Raw genomic sequence first — 12,227 nt, 5'->3', positions numbered from 1 at the left:
GAGGGGGTTTTATTTATAACACAATTACCTGGAAAAATAACTGATCTGGAGGAATCAATAATTAAGTTAACCCTCAAATATTCTTGAACAAACCTTTATTATCATTCCCGACAACAAAATTGAAGCTAACTGATAAACTGGACTTGCAAAAAGCAGCATACCAATGAATCCTAATCATGAAAGTTCATCCGCTAAGTAACTAGCGTACCTAAATAGCTGTAGGTTAGTATGTTATGTATTTCACCTTTGTTTAAACATGACAACCTCGCAAAAAAGAAAAGAAAAAAGCTAGAAAACCAGCTAGAAAACGACTCCTTTTGTATTAGAGTGAATAGGGCGCATCCATAAAAGTGTCGGACCTCGGTTGGAGAGAGTCCTATACTGCGCTGTGATTGGCCAGCTGGGTATTCAGGGTGTGGCTTAGCGAAGGGTCAGTTGTAACTTGCACTGGATAAAAGCAACCACTAAATGAATAAATGTAGTATCAAGCAATTTTTCAGTAACGTTTGCCCACCCTAAATAGTACTTAGTGCTACTGGTTTCCAAGGAAAGGCCAACAACTGCGTTTACATTAAAATGCTTTTAGTGTACATATATGCAGGAAGCAGGGGCACCAGAAGTATGGGGTCCAAGAGGCCACTGGCTGCCCCACTTTATGCACCGGTCCCACATTCTTTTTAAGTCCCTGTATCACGGAAAATGTCCCTTTATTGCCAATGGTAAAAAGACGTTTTAAATCTTTGCCATCCACTCGAACACATTAGGTCAAATAAAGCAGGCAAACATAAAATGAAGAATATTTACATTTTAATCCAATCAAAAAGTGAATACATAGCGAATCTACCTCACTGTCTGCCAATGTCATTTCCTTGCTAACGTCTGCCCAGTAACACAAAGATGTGGAAGGTAACATTACAAACAAAGCATGCCAATTTCTCTGTTGTTGGTTGCAAGAACAAACACAAACTTTATGTACTAAAGCTGAAGCTCAAGGATGAACTGATATTTACTTCAAATTTGGAAACTGTAAGTTTTGCCATTTTTTTGTTGCTTCATTGTTTATTTTGCAGGTTAGCTGGTGCCTAACGTTGCTATAACATCTTTTATACATGTGCTGGAGCAATGTTGGAGTATTAAATATTGAGGGACAGCCCAGAGAAACTGTGTGAACGTTAAGCCTCATTTGAAACCAGAGTGGTAGTTTGGATTTGCCAGTTTTAAGTTGCTTTTTGTATAACTTCATACTGCAACGCTAGCTCAGCTGGCTTTGTTACCTGAATTGGTAGGCTACTTGTTCATGTGAAGTCTCTGGTCTATCTACCACTATATACACACACACGCACACATTGTGAAATTAATCTGGTGCCTTTTCCAGGAACTGATGAGTTTGTACTGTATCAGCTATATGCATCAACATAAGCACACAGCAGTGAGTGAACAGAACAGAAATCAACTTGGCTCCTGCCGTGAGGATGCAGTTCATCCTGACGTGGGCATTTACAAGGAAAAGGATGGTCTAATGATTGATTAAATTATGAGAAATGTGGCATCGCTTCTACACCAGAAGAGGGGATATGTAGCAGTGTGTGGATTCAGATCTGCTGCTTGTGATCACCTGGCACCTACATTTAAAAAAATATCTAACGAATTTTATAATAGAACATGAAGGACTGAAAGAACTGAAGAAAATAGAAAATGAGAGACTTTCTTCCATTGCACTCTGACAAACATCTACCACTATGGTATTAATACACTGAAATTATATATTTCGAGTGGCCTTTTATTGTGGCCAGCCTAAGGCACACCTGTGCAATCCCCATGCTGTCTGATCAGCATCTTGATATGCCACACCTGTGAGGTGGATAGATTATCTCGCCAAAGGAGAAGTGCTCACTAACAGATTTTGACCGATTTGTGAACAATATTTTAGAGAAATAGGCCTTTTGTGTAAATAGAGAAAGTCTTAGATCTTTGAGTTCAGCTCATGATTATTGGGGGCAAAAACAAAATGTTGCATTTGATATACAAAATATATCCACAACCAGGAGGATTAAAGCTATAAATTAGTGTATTAATAAATATTATAACATTAAATAGTATAATGTTAGTATAATATATTTACATGTTACACTTTATTTGGATTATCTGCCTAGAGTATTAGTTGAGATTCAGCTGTTTCACAAATAAAGCCTTTCTCTGATATTAGCCTACACCACTGTGGTTAAGGTTTGATTAGTGCTAATGTTTGTAATTTCACATAATAGTACAAGCTACTAGGGCGGCACGGTGTGAAGTTTGCATGTTGTGAGTGGTTGTTTGTCTATTTCTAAACTTTGCTGAAGCACCTTAACCTTTTTTAATGTCCCACCTACTCCAGACTGTGATTGGTTGGTCCATGAAATGGGACTTTGACGAGCAACTAACGCACACGGGTGTGATGAAAGGCTAACAGGAAGTCATCTCTCTCATTAGCCCGAGCTTCGTGGCAGAGCGTTTGGGCAAAGCAACGCAGCAGCTGGTTTATTAATCCAGCGCCAGCTGCATGTGTAAAATACAGCGGCTGTGAATGTGAGGAGAGGTGACTGCTGGAAGTCAAGTCATTGTATTTAAGTTTATGTTCTGCTTGCTCAACAGTTGTTTGATAAATGGCTATTAAAACACATTCGGAGAATATTTGAAGCTTTTTCTTCAAACTTCTCTACACAGGAAAAACCCTGGCTAGTCCGACACGTCCACAAAATCACACACTGAGCTGCAGCACACAGTGACAATACATCCGCCTGCTGCCTCTCCTCTCCCTTCCAAACACTAGCTACCCTCCAGGCAGTCAGTGGACAGAAAGTTGTTACTGTGATGTAGAGACAGAGCTCAGTTAAAACTTTATGGATGAAAGATACTTTTGTTACAGATTAATAACTCACCACTCTGAAACTCTCGCTCCAGTCCATGTTGCCGAGCTGGTCGGCAACATGTAGCCTACAGCTGAATCGAAGCCGTGTTTACCGGCTTCTCACGACCCACCCTACTATGCTTCTGATTGGCCAGTTGTCCTTAACTAGGAACTGTGCATGCACAATTCAACTATCATCAAATATCTTGTAGAAGGGAGATGTATCATTCCATAGTTAAAACGAAGCGTTCAACACACAGGGTGAAAAGAGGAGCTGCAGTAATGTGCAGTATGACAAAAAATATGGTGTTTTTTGAAAATGAAACCATGTAAACCTGTTCTGCTACAACCTCTAAATAGGATTTTGAACCTGAAAATGAGCATAATGACCAATTTAATATATCATAGATATAATTTCCAGTAAATGAAACAATGTGATCAACCATGAGCAAGGAGCAAAACTGACGGAAAGGCTCATTGTAGGGATGAAATGGTATGAAAATTTCATATCACGATTATAGTGACCAAAATTATCACGGTTATCAGTATTATCACAGTATTGTAAAAATGTGCCAAAAAAGATTAAAATGTACTAACACACACACTGAAACCATTTCAAGAAGTTTTATATTGACAACTACAAATACAATTGCCATTTTGTTTGCATAAAAAATAAAAATAACAGCCTTTTAATAATACCTTTTGTAAACATATGAAAATCATCTAAGTGTGCATTATCAAGATTTTATATTGTATATTATACAGGTAATACAATGACCCCGTGGACAATTACATGAAAACAAATAAGTCTTTAGAAGACAGTGATAGAAACTGCAATGAGCCCAAAAACTGACATAAATACAGAGCAGTCTGTAGCGTTTCTAGATATGCTGGTAGGTTGACTAAACAGCGTAACGTGTTCTCATGTGCAGCGGACGAATAGACTCTGCCGACACACGATGCACACAGCAACAGAACAACATGTAACATTTTTACAAGAGCAACACTGAGAGCTTCAGTTTACACGCTGTTAGCAAGTCAGAGAGACAAACCAAAGCTAAAAGTTCACTCACCCTGCGTTCACGGTAAGGTTATTTTCTTCAAATCAAGTTTCCCTCAGCGCTCTCATAAAAACTAAAATACGACCGGACTTCAGAGTGACTGAAAAATCTCTGCTGCACTGTCTTCTGCTGTGTTGTCATTGACCCAAACAAACCCACGTTGCATTCTGCGTATGCGTGCCTGCTTCTAGGAGACGCTGGACAGTGTTGTTGCCGTGAGATTATAATTGTGCGGTTAACCGTACCCGGTTACCATGGTAATTAAAAGGTGTACGGTAATAATAACCGTCAGGAATTTTACCATGGTTTACCGTTAAACCGGTAATCGTTTCATCCCTAGCTCATTGCTGTACTTTGTGCAGGTGAGAGGAAAGTGAAAAAGGAAACTCAGCAGCATAGCACTGAAGAATGATAATGCTTGCCCTGCGATGCTTCCTTCAGCAGGTAATAATTGCAGCCTCAGAGATTTTACACCATCTAGCATACAACTACTGCTTCCCCAAGAGGAGCATCGTCCAGGCAGACAGTCTCCAGATGCTTGTGTAAATGTTCTCTCCACTTGTGAACAAATACAACCTAAAAAACAAACTGGCTTTGAGCTTACTGGATTTCTTTTTGCAGGCTAATATATATCCCATCTTCCTGTTCCCCCCCCCAAGGTCAATAGAGCAACAATATTGAGTCAGAGATATGGCAGGCATGGTAGCAGATCTGTGCAGATAAAACATCTAGGTTACATCCCAGTGGATGTTCTGTACCCTGACTTGAAACACAATTCCGCCTCATTCTATCCTGTGACAAAAACTCTTGATGTATTGTATGTGATTCTGAAGAGCAAGTCTTGTCTTGAGGGGACGCAGAAACATTTCCCGCCTGTTTCTCTTTTCTGAATTTTAACAGGCTGCATAATGTTGAATCTTTTTCCACTACTAAAGGTTTTATGACGTGGTGGGAAATGACAGCTGAAGACATGATTATGGGGTTTTTGCCTGTGAATTTTCCACATTTCAGAAAAGTGGAATCCAGCTACATTTGGCTGTGTTTTTGAAAAGAGGATTATTTCAGTGTTGCTTGACTTTTTGAGCATTGAGGAAAATGAGAAATACTGAATGGTGATTTGAAAATGCACTGCCATAAAACTTTTAACAACCAGGGCTTAGTTATCAAAGTTCTCTGAATTATACTTAAGACTTGTAAACTTGTGACTGTAAAAAAATCTATGCTCACAATTCAAAATGTAAAAGAACGAGGAGAGGTGGATGTTTCAAATGCAGTTTGAATATTAAGAACCCATTCTGCCACTGTATATCTAAAGTCAAGAAAAGTGTCCTGTCAATTTTGAGGGTGTAGGATTAAAGGAGTATATCTTTTTCTTACTTTGCTTTAAGTCACAGCAAGCCAAATGCCATAAATGACAGCAACACACAGTAAAGACTCTGAGCTGAAATGAAACAAGTGCACATAAATCAGGTAAATAACATGTATAAAATATTTTCAAGCAGTACTGTAATAAGCACGACCAGTCATTTCATCTGGTCCGAATAAAAGGATTGGCTGGCCTACCTGCCTTTCTACCTACCTACTTACCATCTGCGCTTATTGTGCATGAAAATGTGTTCTGGGGGAGAGGCTTTTGAGGGAGGCCTGAAGGGAGGGGGTGGGATTGTTTCAGTTGGATACTTCCAGCCGTCTCTTGCTAGTTTCCCCAGCGTTGCCTACCCTACTACCCAGCCTACTGCTTTAACATTAAGTCTGTAGTCTGTAGATGATGATACTTCAAAAGTTAGTTCTTGTTGTGGTTAACACGGGCAGTGTGGGAATGTGGGTGGGATCACTGGACCAGGCATGGGATAGAGATTGACAGGTTAAGGTTTTTTTTTGCAGAAATTACGGGTTTTGATTAACACCACCGGAAGAACCATAGATACCTCCTCGTTTTCTAGTCTCCGTCTTTGCTGTTGAATTATTGGCATTGTGAGCACACCAAAGTTTGTCGGTCATAAAATCGTCTTGTTTTTGCTGAAAGTGAGTGAAAACATTCTTTAGACTGTTATAGACAGTTTAATTGCTAAACTACAAGTGAACAAAATTTCAATGAATTTGAACGACGACCTTGGGAGTTTTATTGCCCGCAAAATCTGCTAACATTGACCAAGAACGTAAGAAGCAGCAAGCAGAGTGTGTCATAGCCATGCAGTACGAGCACACATTTTGCTTTGATTTCAATGGACAACAAAGGACCAAATAAAGTAACGACTTTCAAATTTCAAATGACCAGTGTTTTGTTATTACTGAGCCTATAAACATGCTCTTGGTATCATTTTAAATGATATTTAAGCTCTTTTTGTTTTAGCCTTTAACCATGTTGAAAATTTTGCTCACACACCTAGGATCAGGGGATTGACCTTTGTATATGGTTTTTGGTATCTGCGTTTTTTTTTTCAACATGCACAGCTCAAAGCACAGATACACAGTAAGCTTTAATAGGCTGCAGGTAGGGAGGCTGATTGGGCTGGGCAATCACCTGTGCAGCTCTACCTTCAGAACTTATTTAGCCAGGACTGATCAGCCTCCTCCTAGGCTGACGTCCTACCGGGTTTGTCTTGTGTTTCTTCTTTTGTTAATCCTGACAACACACACATACACATCTCACTCATCCGTTCACTGCTGACACAACTGATAGTCACACCACATATTACTGGTGATCATTTGATCCTTCTGTTACTTTTATAATAAATCATACCATTGGCTTGCAAACCAGTTGTGTCTCACCTCCTTTTTGTCACGGGCTAAGAGCTGGCTTGTTACACACCAAAGAAGAAGCTTTGTTTGTCTTACTGAATCTTAGGGCCTTTCCCATTTCCCAAATTTCTGTCTCCTCGACTCCTCGATCCTCGAGCTTGTGATCCGGAAATCGATCGCAGCACGCCATCTTGAAGGAAATCTCAATTCTTAGAATGCACACTGAGGAGCAAGGATCGAGGAGGCTTTCTGGAGGAGCTATAAGCGAGGCTACAGCGGTGTATCCTTTGCGGAAGTCTTTTCAGCCGCTGTGATGTTTACAAGAGGTGTGACAAGCAGCTGGACCAATCCATTACCTTAGACGGATGCTGCAGTGTTCCTGTTGTATTCAGAAGTTGTATCAGTTAAGCCTATTAAAAATAATCAAACGCGCGATCAAACTTTCTGCCCTTCACCGTTTGTGTAGCGCCTCATAAAGCGCTGTTCTAACCGCATTCCTTAATGTCATTTCACTTTGATATCACTGATGTTCTTATTGTTGAATGTGATGTGTGGATGGGCAGCAGGATTGTAATAATGAACAGCAAATAGCGGCTGGATGAAGCGTCTCCCCAGTGACACTGTGCGCATTTATGCACGAGCCACAGCAACATAAATTAATAATAATAAATCTCCCGACAGGATCGGTCAGGATCTTATGTTAATTCATGTTCTGTGTTCTTCTTCAGACCCAAATGGCCTCACACAGAGTTCACTTTCATACAGTAAAATTGTTTGGAGTAAAGCAGCCGTGCTCCTGATCAACCCTGAGCTCCATCAGAGTCTAAACGTGGATTATAGAAGCTGAAAGTTTAAGTTTCCTCTCTCTGTCCTGTCAAGTTTATTACTGCAGGGTTTTTCTGTTTTGTCCCAGGATATTTGCTGTGACACTATTGCATGGATGGAAACGTTTAAATGACTGACAGCAGCCTCTCAAGGAAATTGTTAAAGAAAACACTCATACATCAATATAACACACAAGAAAAATCACCTGGAAAGCTACAGGGACCGGTGAAGGTGGGGGTAAAATCTCCATGCAGATGCTGGTCTCTAAATATGATAAAATAATTAGTTGGAGGGGCGGGTGGATGATTTATGTGTATAGGCCTATATAAGTTCCGTTACTGTCCGAGCCGATCCGCGCGTCACACCAATTCAGCTGCTATAATCGTGACAAAACAGCTGCTGAAGTCTAATTATTAGGCTAAAATATCAAGCAGAGCATTCAGCACTGATCTGTTTCATGTTTTAATAGCCTAATAGTGCCCATGTAGTCTGCACGTTATTCCAACAGTAGAGTCCTGTGATGACAGCTGTAATTGGGGCTATATGAGATAAATGTTACTGTGTCATTTTGTAAAGGGACTGATGATGAAACGCTCATCTCATCAGAAAGCGCACTGCAAAAAAGTGGTAGGCTTAGTCTACTGTGTAGCCTAGTGAATGATCAGGCTGCTGGAATATGACTGTTTCCAACAGATGCCATAATGTTTGTTGGAACCACCAGATGTTTCTACGTGTTATAATGGTAACAGACATGTTTCTGGATTGAAGAAATAATCTGTAGCCTTTAGTGCCGACAGCTGGTCTGCTGCTCTGACAGATCACAGCTCTAACAGTGGACAGATGATGCAGCTGTGCAACAGGTCGTATTTAATTGACGTTGCTTTAAAATCTCATTTCGTTAAATGCGTGTTTCCTCGCGTCTCCTCCTCGACTGCATACTGTATGCAGTATTTAGTATGCAGTATGCTAGGCCAGGCTTAGCCAGTTTTCAAAATCTGAAGTAAACAATAGGAGGAAGTACCACTTAAAACTTTTTTAAAAATGTAATCTTTTGTAAGGGCAACAACGGTGCAGCCGATCTGGAGCAGAAGTTTGCTTCGGTATATTGGTGCATAAATAAGAATTATATTAAATAAAAGCAAATAAAAAGCAAGTACTATAACCACAACAGTAACATTACACTAACAATTTAATGTGTATTTACAATTAATAGTTATAATAATAAAGCAACAACAGTTCCTTTTCAAACTACTTCTGTTGTTTTTTTTTCTCCAAACTGCTTCAGTTTCACAAGCCAATGAATTTCCTGTCCATCACGAGCCAGGTGTCTCTTGATCTAAGTTAAAACGTTACAACATTACTCAGAATGTAATGACAGAATAACAGCGTTACGAACATTTACACTATCTTACAGCTGCGGGTCTTTCCTCTCAAGTTGTTGCTGGAGTCGTCTGCTGCGTTGGCTGCAGAGGTCTGTGTGGCTGTGGGATCAGAGGACTACGTGAGCTGACTGGCTAGCTGGCTCGTTAGCTTCCCTCGCCGCACTTGCGGAGAACTGAAACGTTTGAGTAAATTTTCGATTTGCCATCAATTTTCGTAAAACTCTAAAACTGATATTCGAAATCTACACAGTTGATTTCTCGCCTCAAAACATTTCAGAAGTGGATTTAGTGATGAAAGAGCATTTTTAAATTGTATAAAAACGTCTGTTGTTGGCCTCTAAAGAAAAGACAGGTTGTTGTTACCATTTTAGTGCTTTGCATTATGGGACACAGTAAGCAAGGTAGATCACTGACCATCCTACTAGCGACACAACCCGTAGCGATCTGCCGGAGAGGGTGCGGGGAGCTCACAGGGCAAGAGAGGTGGTCACGGAGCGACCCGGCGTGCTGCTGTCAGTCAGTGATTGTTCCCTCTGGCTGGATGAAGTCAGAGGATGGGCTGGGGTCTTTAGACACAGTGAGAAATATGATAAATAGCTTATAGTTTCTGATTACCTGGTTAAGTCTTTTAATGCAGAACTTCAGTTATTCAGTAACTCAGGTGTTCCTAAGTTCTAAATTAGCGTCATGTTGTTTTTTCCCCCAGGTAGATCTTGTACAGCACAACACGGTTTACAGTCTAGACCACAACACATCAGGAAACATTGATATCCTGATGTCTTCCCCCTTTGTTCTACACCCTCTACCTCCCTATTCAGAAGCAGAATGTGTCGTCTTGTAAATGCAACAAAATTCTATTTACTCACTTATATGACACTGTCCTTCATCTGGTTCAGCTTCTCAAACGACCAGTGCCAATCCTTCTAAAAAGGTGCTTTCTTCCTGTCAGAGCAGGTAAGTCTGGCTCATGATTACAGATGATACAGCTAATTGACAAAAGAAGGAAAAACTGTCTCAGCCCAGCTCTGCCACAGTGGAATACATTAAATATTAATGGGATTTTCCTATTATAACTGCAGAATATTTCCAGTTTTCCAGCCTTTATGGCCTTTGACATGTCCTTTATTAAATCCCTTTGAGCATTTAAAAGCTGACCTGAATGCAGAGTTGGAAGACTGACCTGAGACTGCAATAAACCTGTGAGGACTGCTGCCTTCTTTTGGTGTAAGACTGCAAGCTTGGAAATTAATCCATAAGCAAAGGTAAGTCATGAGTATTTCTTTTCACATATCAATGGTATGTAAAATATAGTTGACAATTAAAATGTCTTACTGTACATAATATGTAGTTATTATTGAACATGTCTTACTATACAGAATGTGTGTTCAGCTAAGGACATAATAAGGTGTTACCAGATAAAATCATATTTTAGGAATGCAAACATTCATGGGCAAAAAAAGAATACCCTGATTATCTCCTGTTTACACCAACAGCTTCAAATCCTATGGTAACCCAATGCAAGAAATAGTTAAATAGTAGAAATAAATAGTAGAAAAGTGCCATGTTTTGTGTACTGTGAGTAGCCGTGTATGTTCACACTGTGAGGATGAAAAATGTATGGGAAAGGTGTGCCTTAAAAATGGCAGCATGCAGTCACTAAAATAACACAATTTCAGACTGAAATTTTGATGAATACCGCAGTCCCACAATGCAACGCACAATGGAAATGCAGCTGCTCAAAGCTGGAAAACATGTTGATGGTGCTGCAATGGCTCAGAGATACTGAACCTCCAAAAAAATGAAACTAGTATAACCTTGGGAGAAAACTAAAATGGTGGACAGTGGTGTTCCAAAATTACAGCGTGGTGTGTGGGGGTGGACACCTTGTATTTTTAGTAAAACTTGTAAAGGGAATGGATTTCTTCTACACTAACAACCAGCACACTGAACATTTGAGCATAGTGTGAACTTTATAGTATGGAAATGCAGTTCCTCTCCTCTGGATTTTACAAGTGAATGAATTCTAAGTATACAAGTGTTCTTGTGGCCTAGTGATTAAGACGAATACCCTGTAACTGCAGTGTCTCCAGTTCGATTCTGGCATCTCTCTTCACATGTCTCCTGTCTCTATATTTACTATCAGCTAGTCAATAAAGGCAAAGGTGCAAACATGTCTTTAAAAATAATCCAAAGGTGTAATATTCATTATGGATTGAATTTTAAAAATCTAAATTTTCAAAATAAGAAGTAATTCCTACGTCTCTGTCTGTCCAGCTGCCATAATCCAGATGAGAGAAGCTCAATAAGATCTTTGGGACGGTCTGCAAGATGGCGGAGTGAAACAACTTCCGGTTTGAGCGAGGAAACGACAAATAAGAGACTTCAGAAGCACCCTGCCCCCCGGTTTGCTCCAGGGTTTTCTTCAGGTACTAATGAAGTGATTGGCTTCCACCTGTGCAGTCTGGTAGTGCAGCCCAACACTTCCAGACGAGTTTGTGGTCCTTCATGTGGTTACTGCTTTGTGTATGAGCACACTTTGTAAATTTGCAGATGTAGACAGAGTTATGGTAGGTGGTTGGACGTAGGTCAGTTTGGGGTACCCTGTCCATTTTCACTCACATAGCATACTCCTGTCTAGAAACACTAGGTTTAGAGGTTGGTGCCACATTGTAAGTTTTGCTAAGTTCTTTTTAGATAAGATAGTTGAGCCTTATTATTTGCATTTTGGTTTCTATTGGCAGCTCAGCAAGATCTAGTTTAGATCTATTTGGCACAACCCTTCTGTCCACTACTCACCATATTTTGCAGAACCTAGATTGATCGGATTACCCTGTAATTAAATCTCCTTAACCGTCACTGGCACTTTGATTCAGTTCTCTGATTGTCGTGTTGTCATCTCTTTTATTTGTTAAAGAAGGGGACGTAACACAAGACAGTTGGAGAACAATTAAATACAAAATAGGATGGAGGCTCTACTGATGATTTTTTTTTTTCCTGGGCAATTATCAGGTTTTTCCAAAATGAAGTATGGATTTTTAGACATTCTATTAACTCAAACAGCTTGGGCGGGGAAAAAAGAAAAAAAGATGTATATAGCAGCTGTAAATGTTCCCGGACACCCAAGGTTTTGGCTAAGCCCCGACTGTTTACGTCTGCATCCTTAAAACACACACACACACACACACACACACACACACACACACACACACACACACACACACACACACACACACACACACACACGTACTTTCTCAAGTAGGGGTATCAGCTGTTACACTGGACACAAACTGATAACAGCCAGACATCACTAATTCTAATGAAAGCATT

The 12,227-nt window shown here is 40.1% G+C and overlaps 1 long non-coding RNA gene across 1 annotated transcript; it reads right to left on the bottom strand.

The window, feature by feature from the left end:
• Window positions 1-8,769: 8,769 nt before the first annotated feature.
• LOC123977973 lies at window positions 8,770-11,263 on the bottom strand. The gene is made up of 5 exons (XR_006826824.1): window positions 11,159-11,263; window positions 9,767-9,886; window positions 9,315-9,466; window positions 8,931-8,999; window positions 8,770-8,854 (listed from the first exon to the last, which is right to left on the bottom strand). It is a non-coding gene; the product is annotated as an uncharacterized LOC123977973 (long non-coding RNA).
• Window positions 11,264-12,227: the final 964 nt, after the last annotated feature.

The sequence above is a fragment of the Micropterus dolomieu genome, linkage group LG10 (genome assembly GCF_021292245.1).
Source record: "Micropterus dolomieu isolate WLL.071019.BEF.003 ecotype Adirondacks linkage group LG10, ASM2129224v1, whole genome shotgun sequence".
NCBI classification, from domain to species: Eukaryota; Metazoa; Chordata; class Actinopteri; order Centrarchiformes; family Centrarchidae; genus Micropterus; species Micropterus dolomieu.
This window is presented reverse-complemented; position numbering and strand designations above follow the sequence as displayed.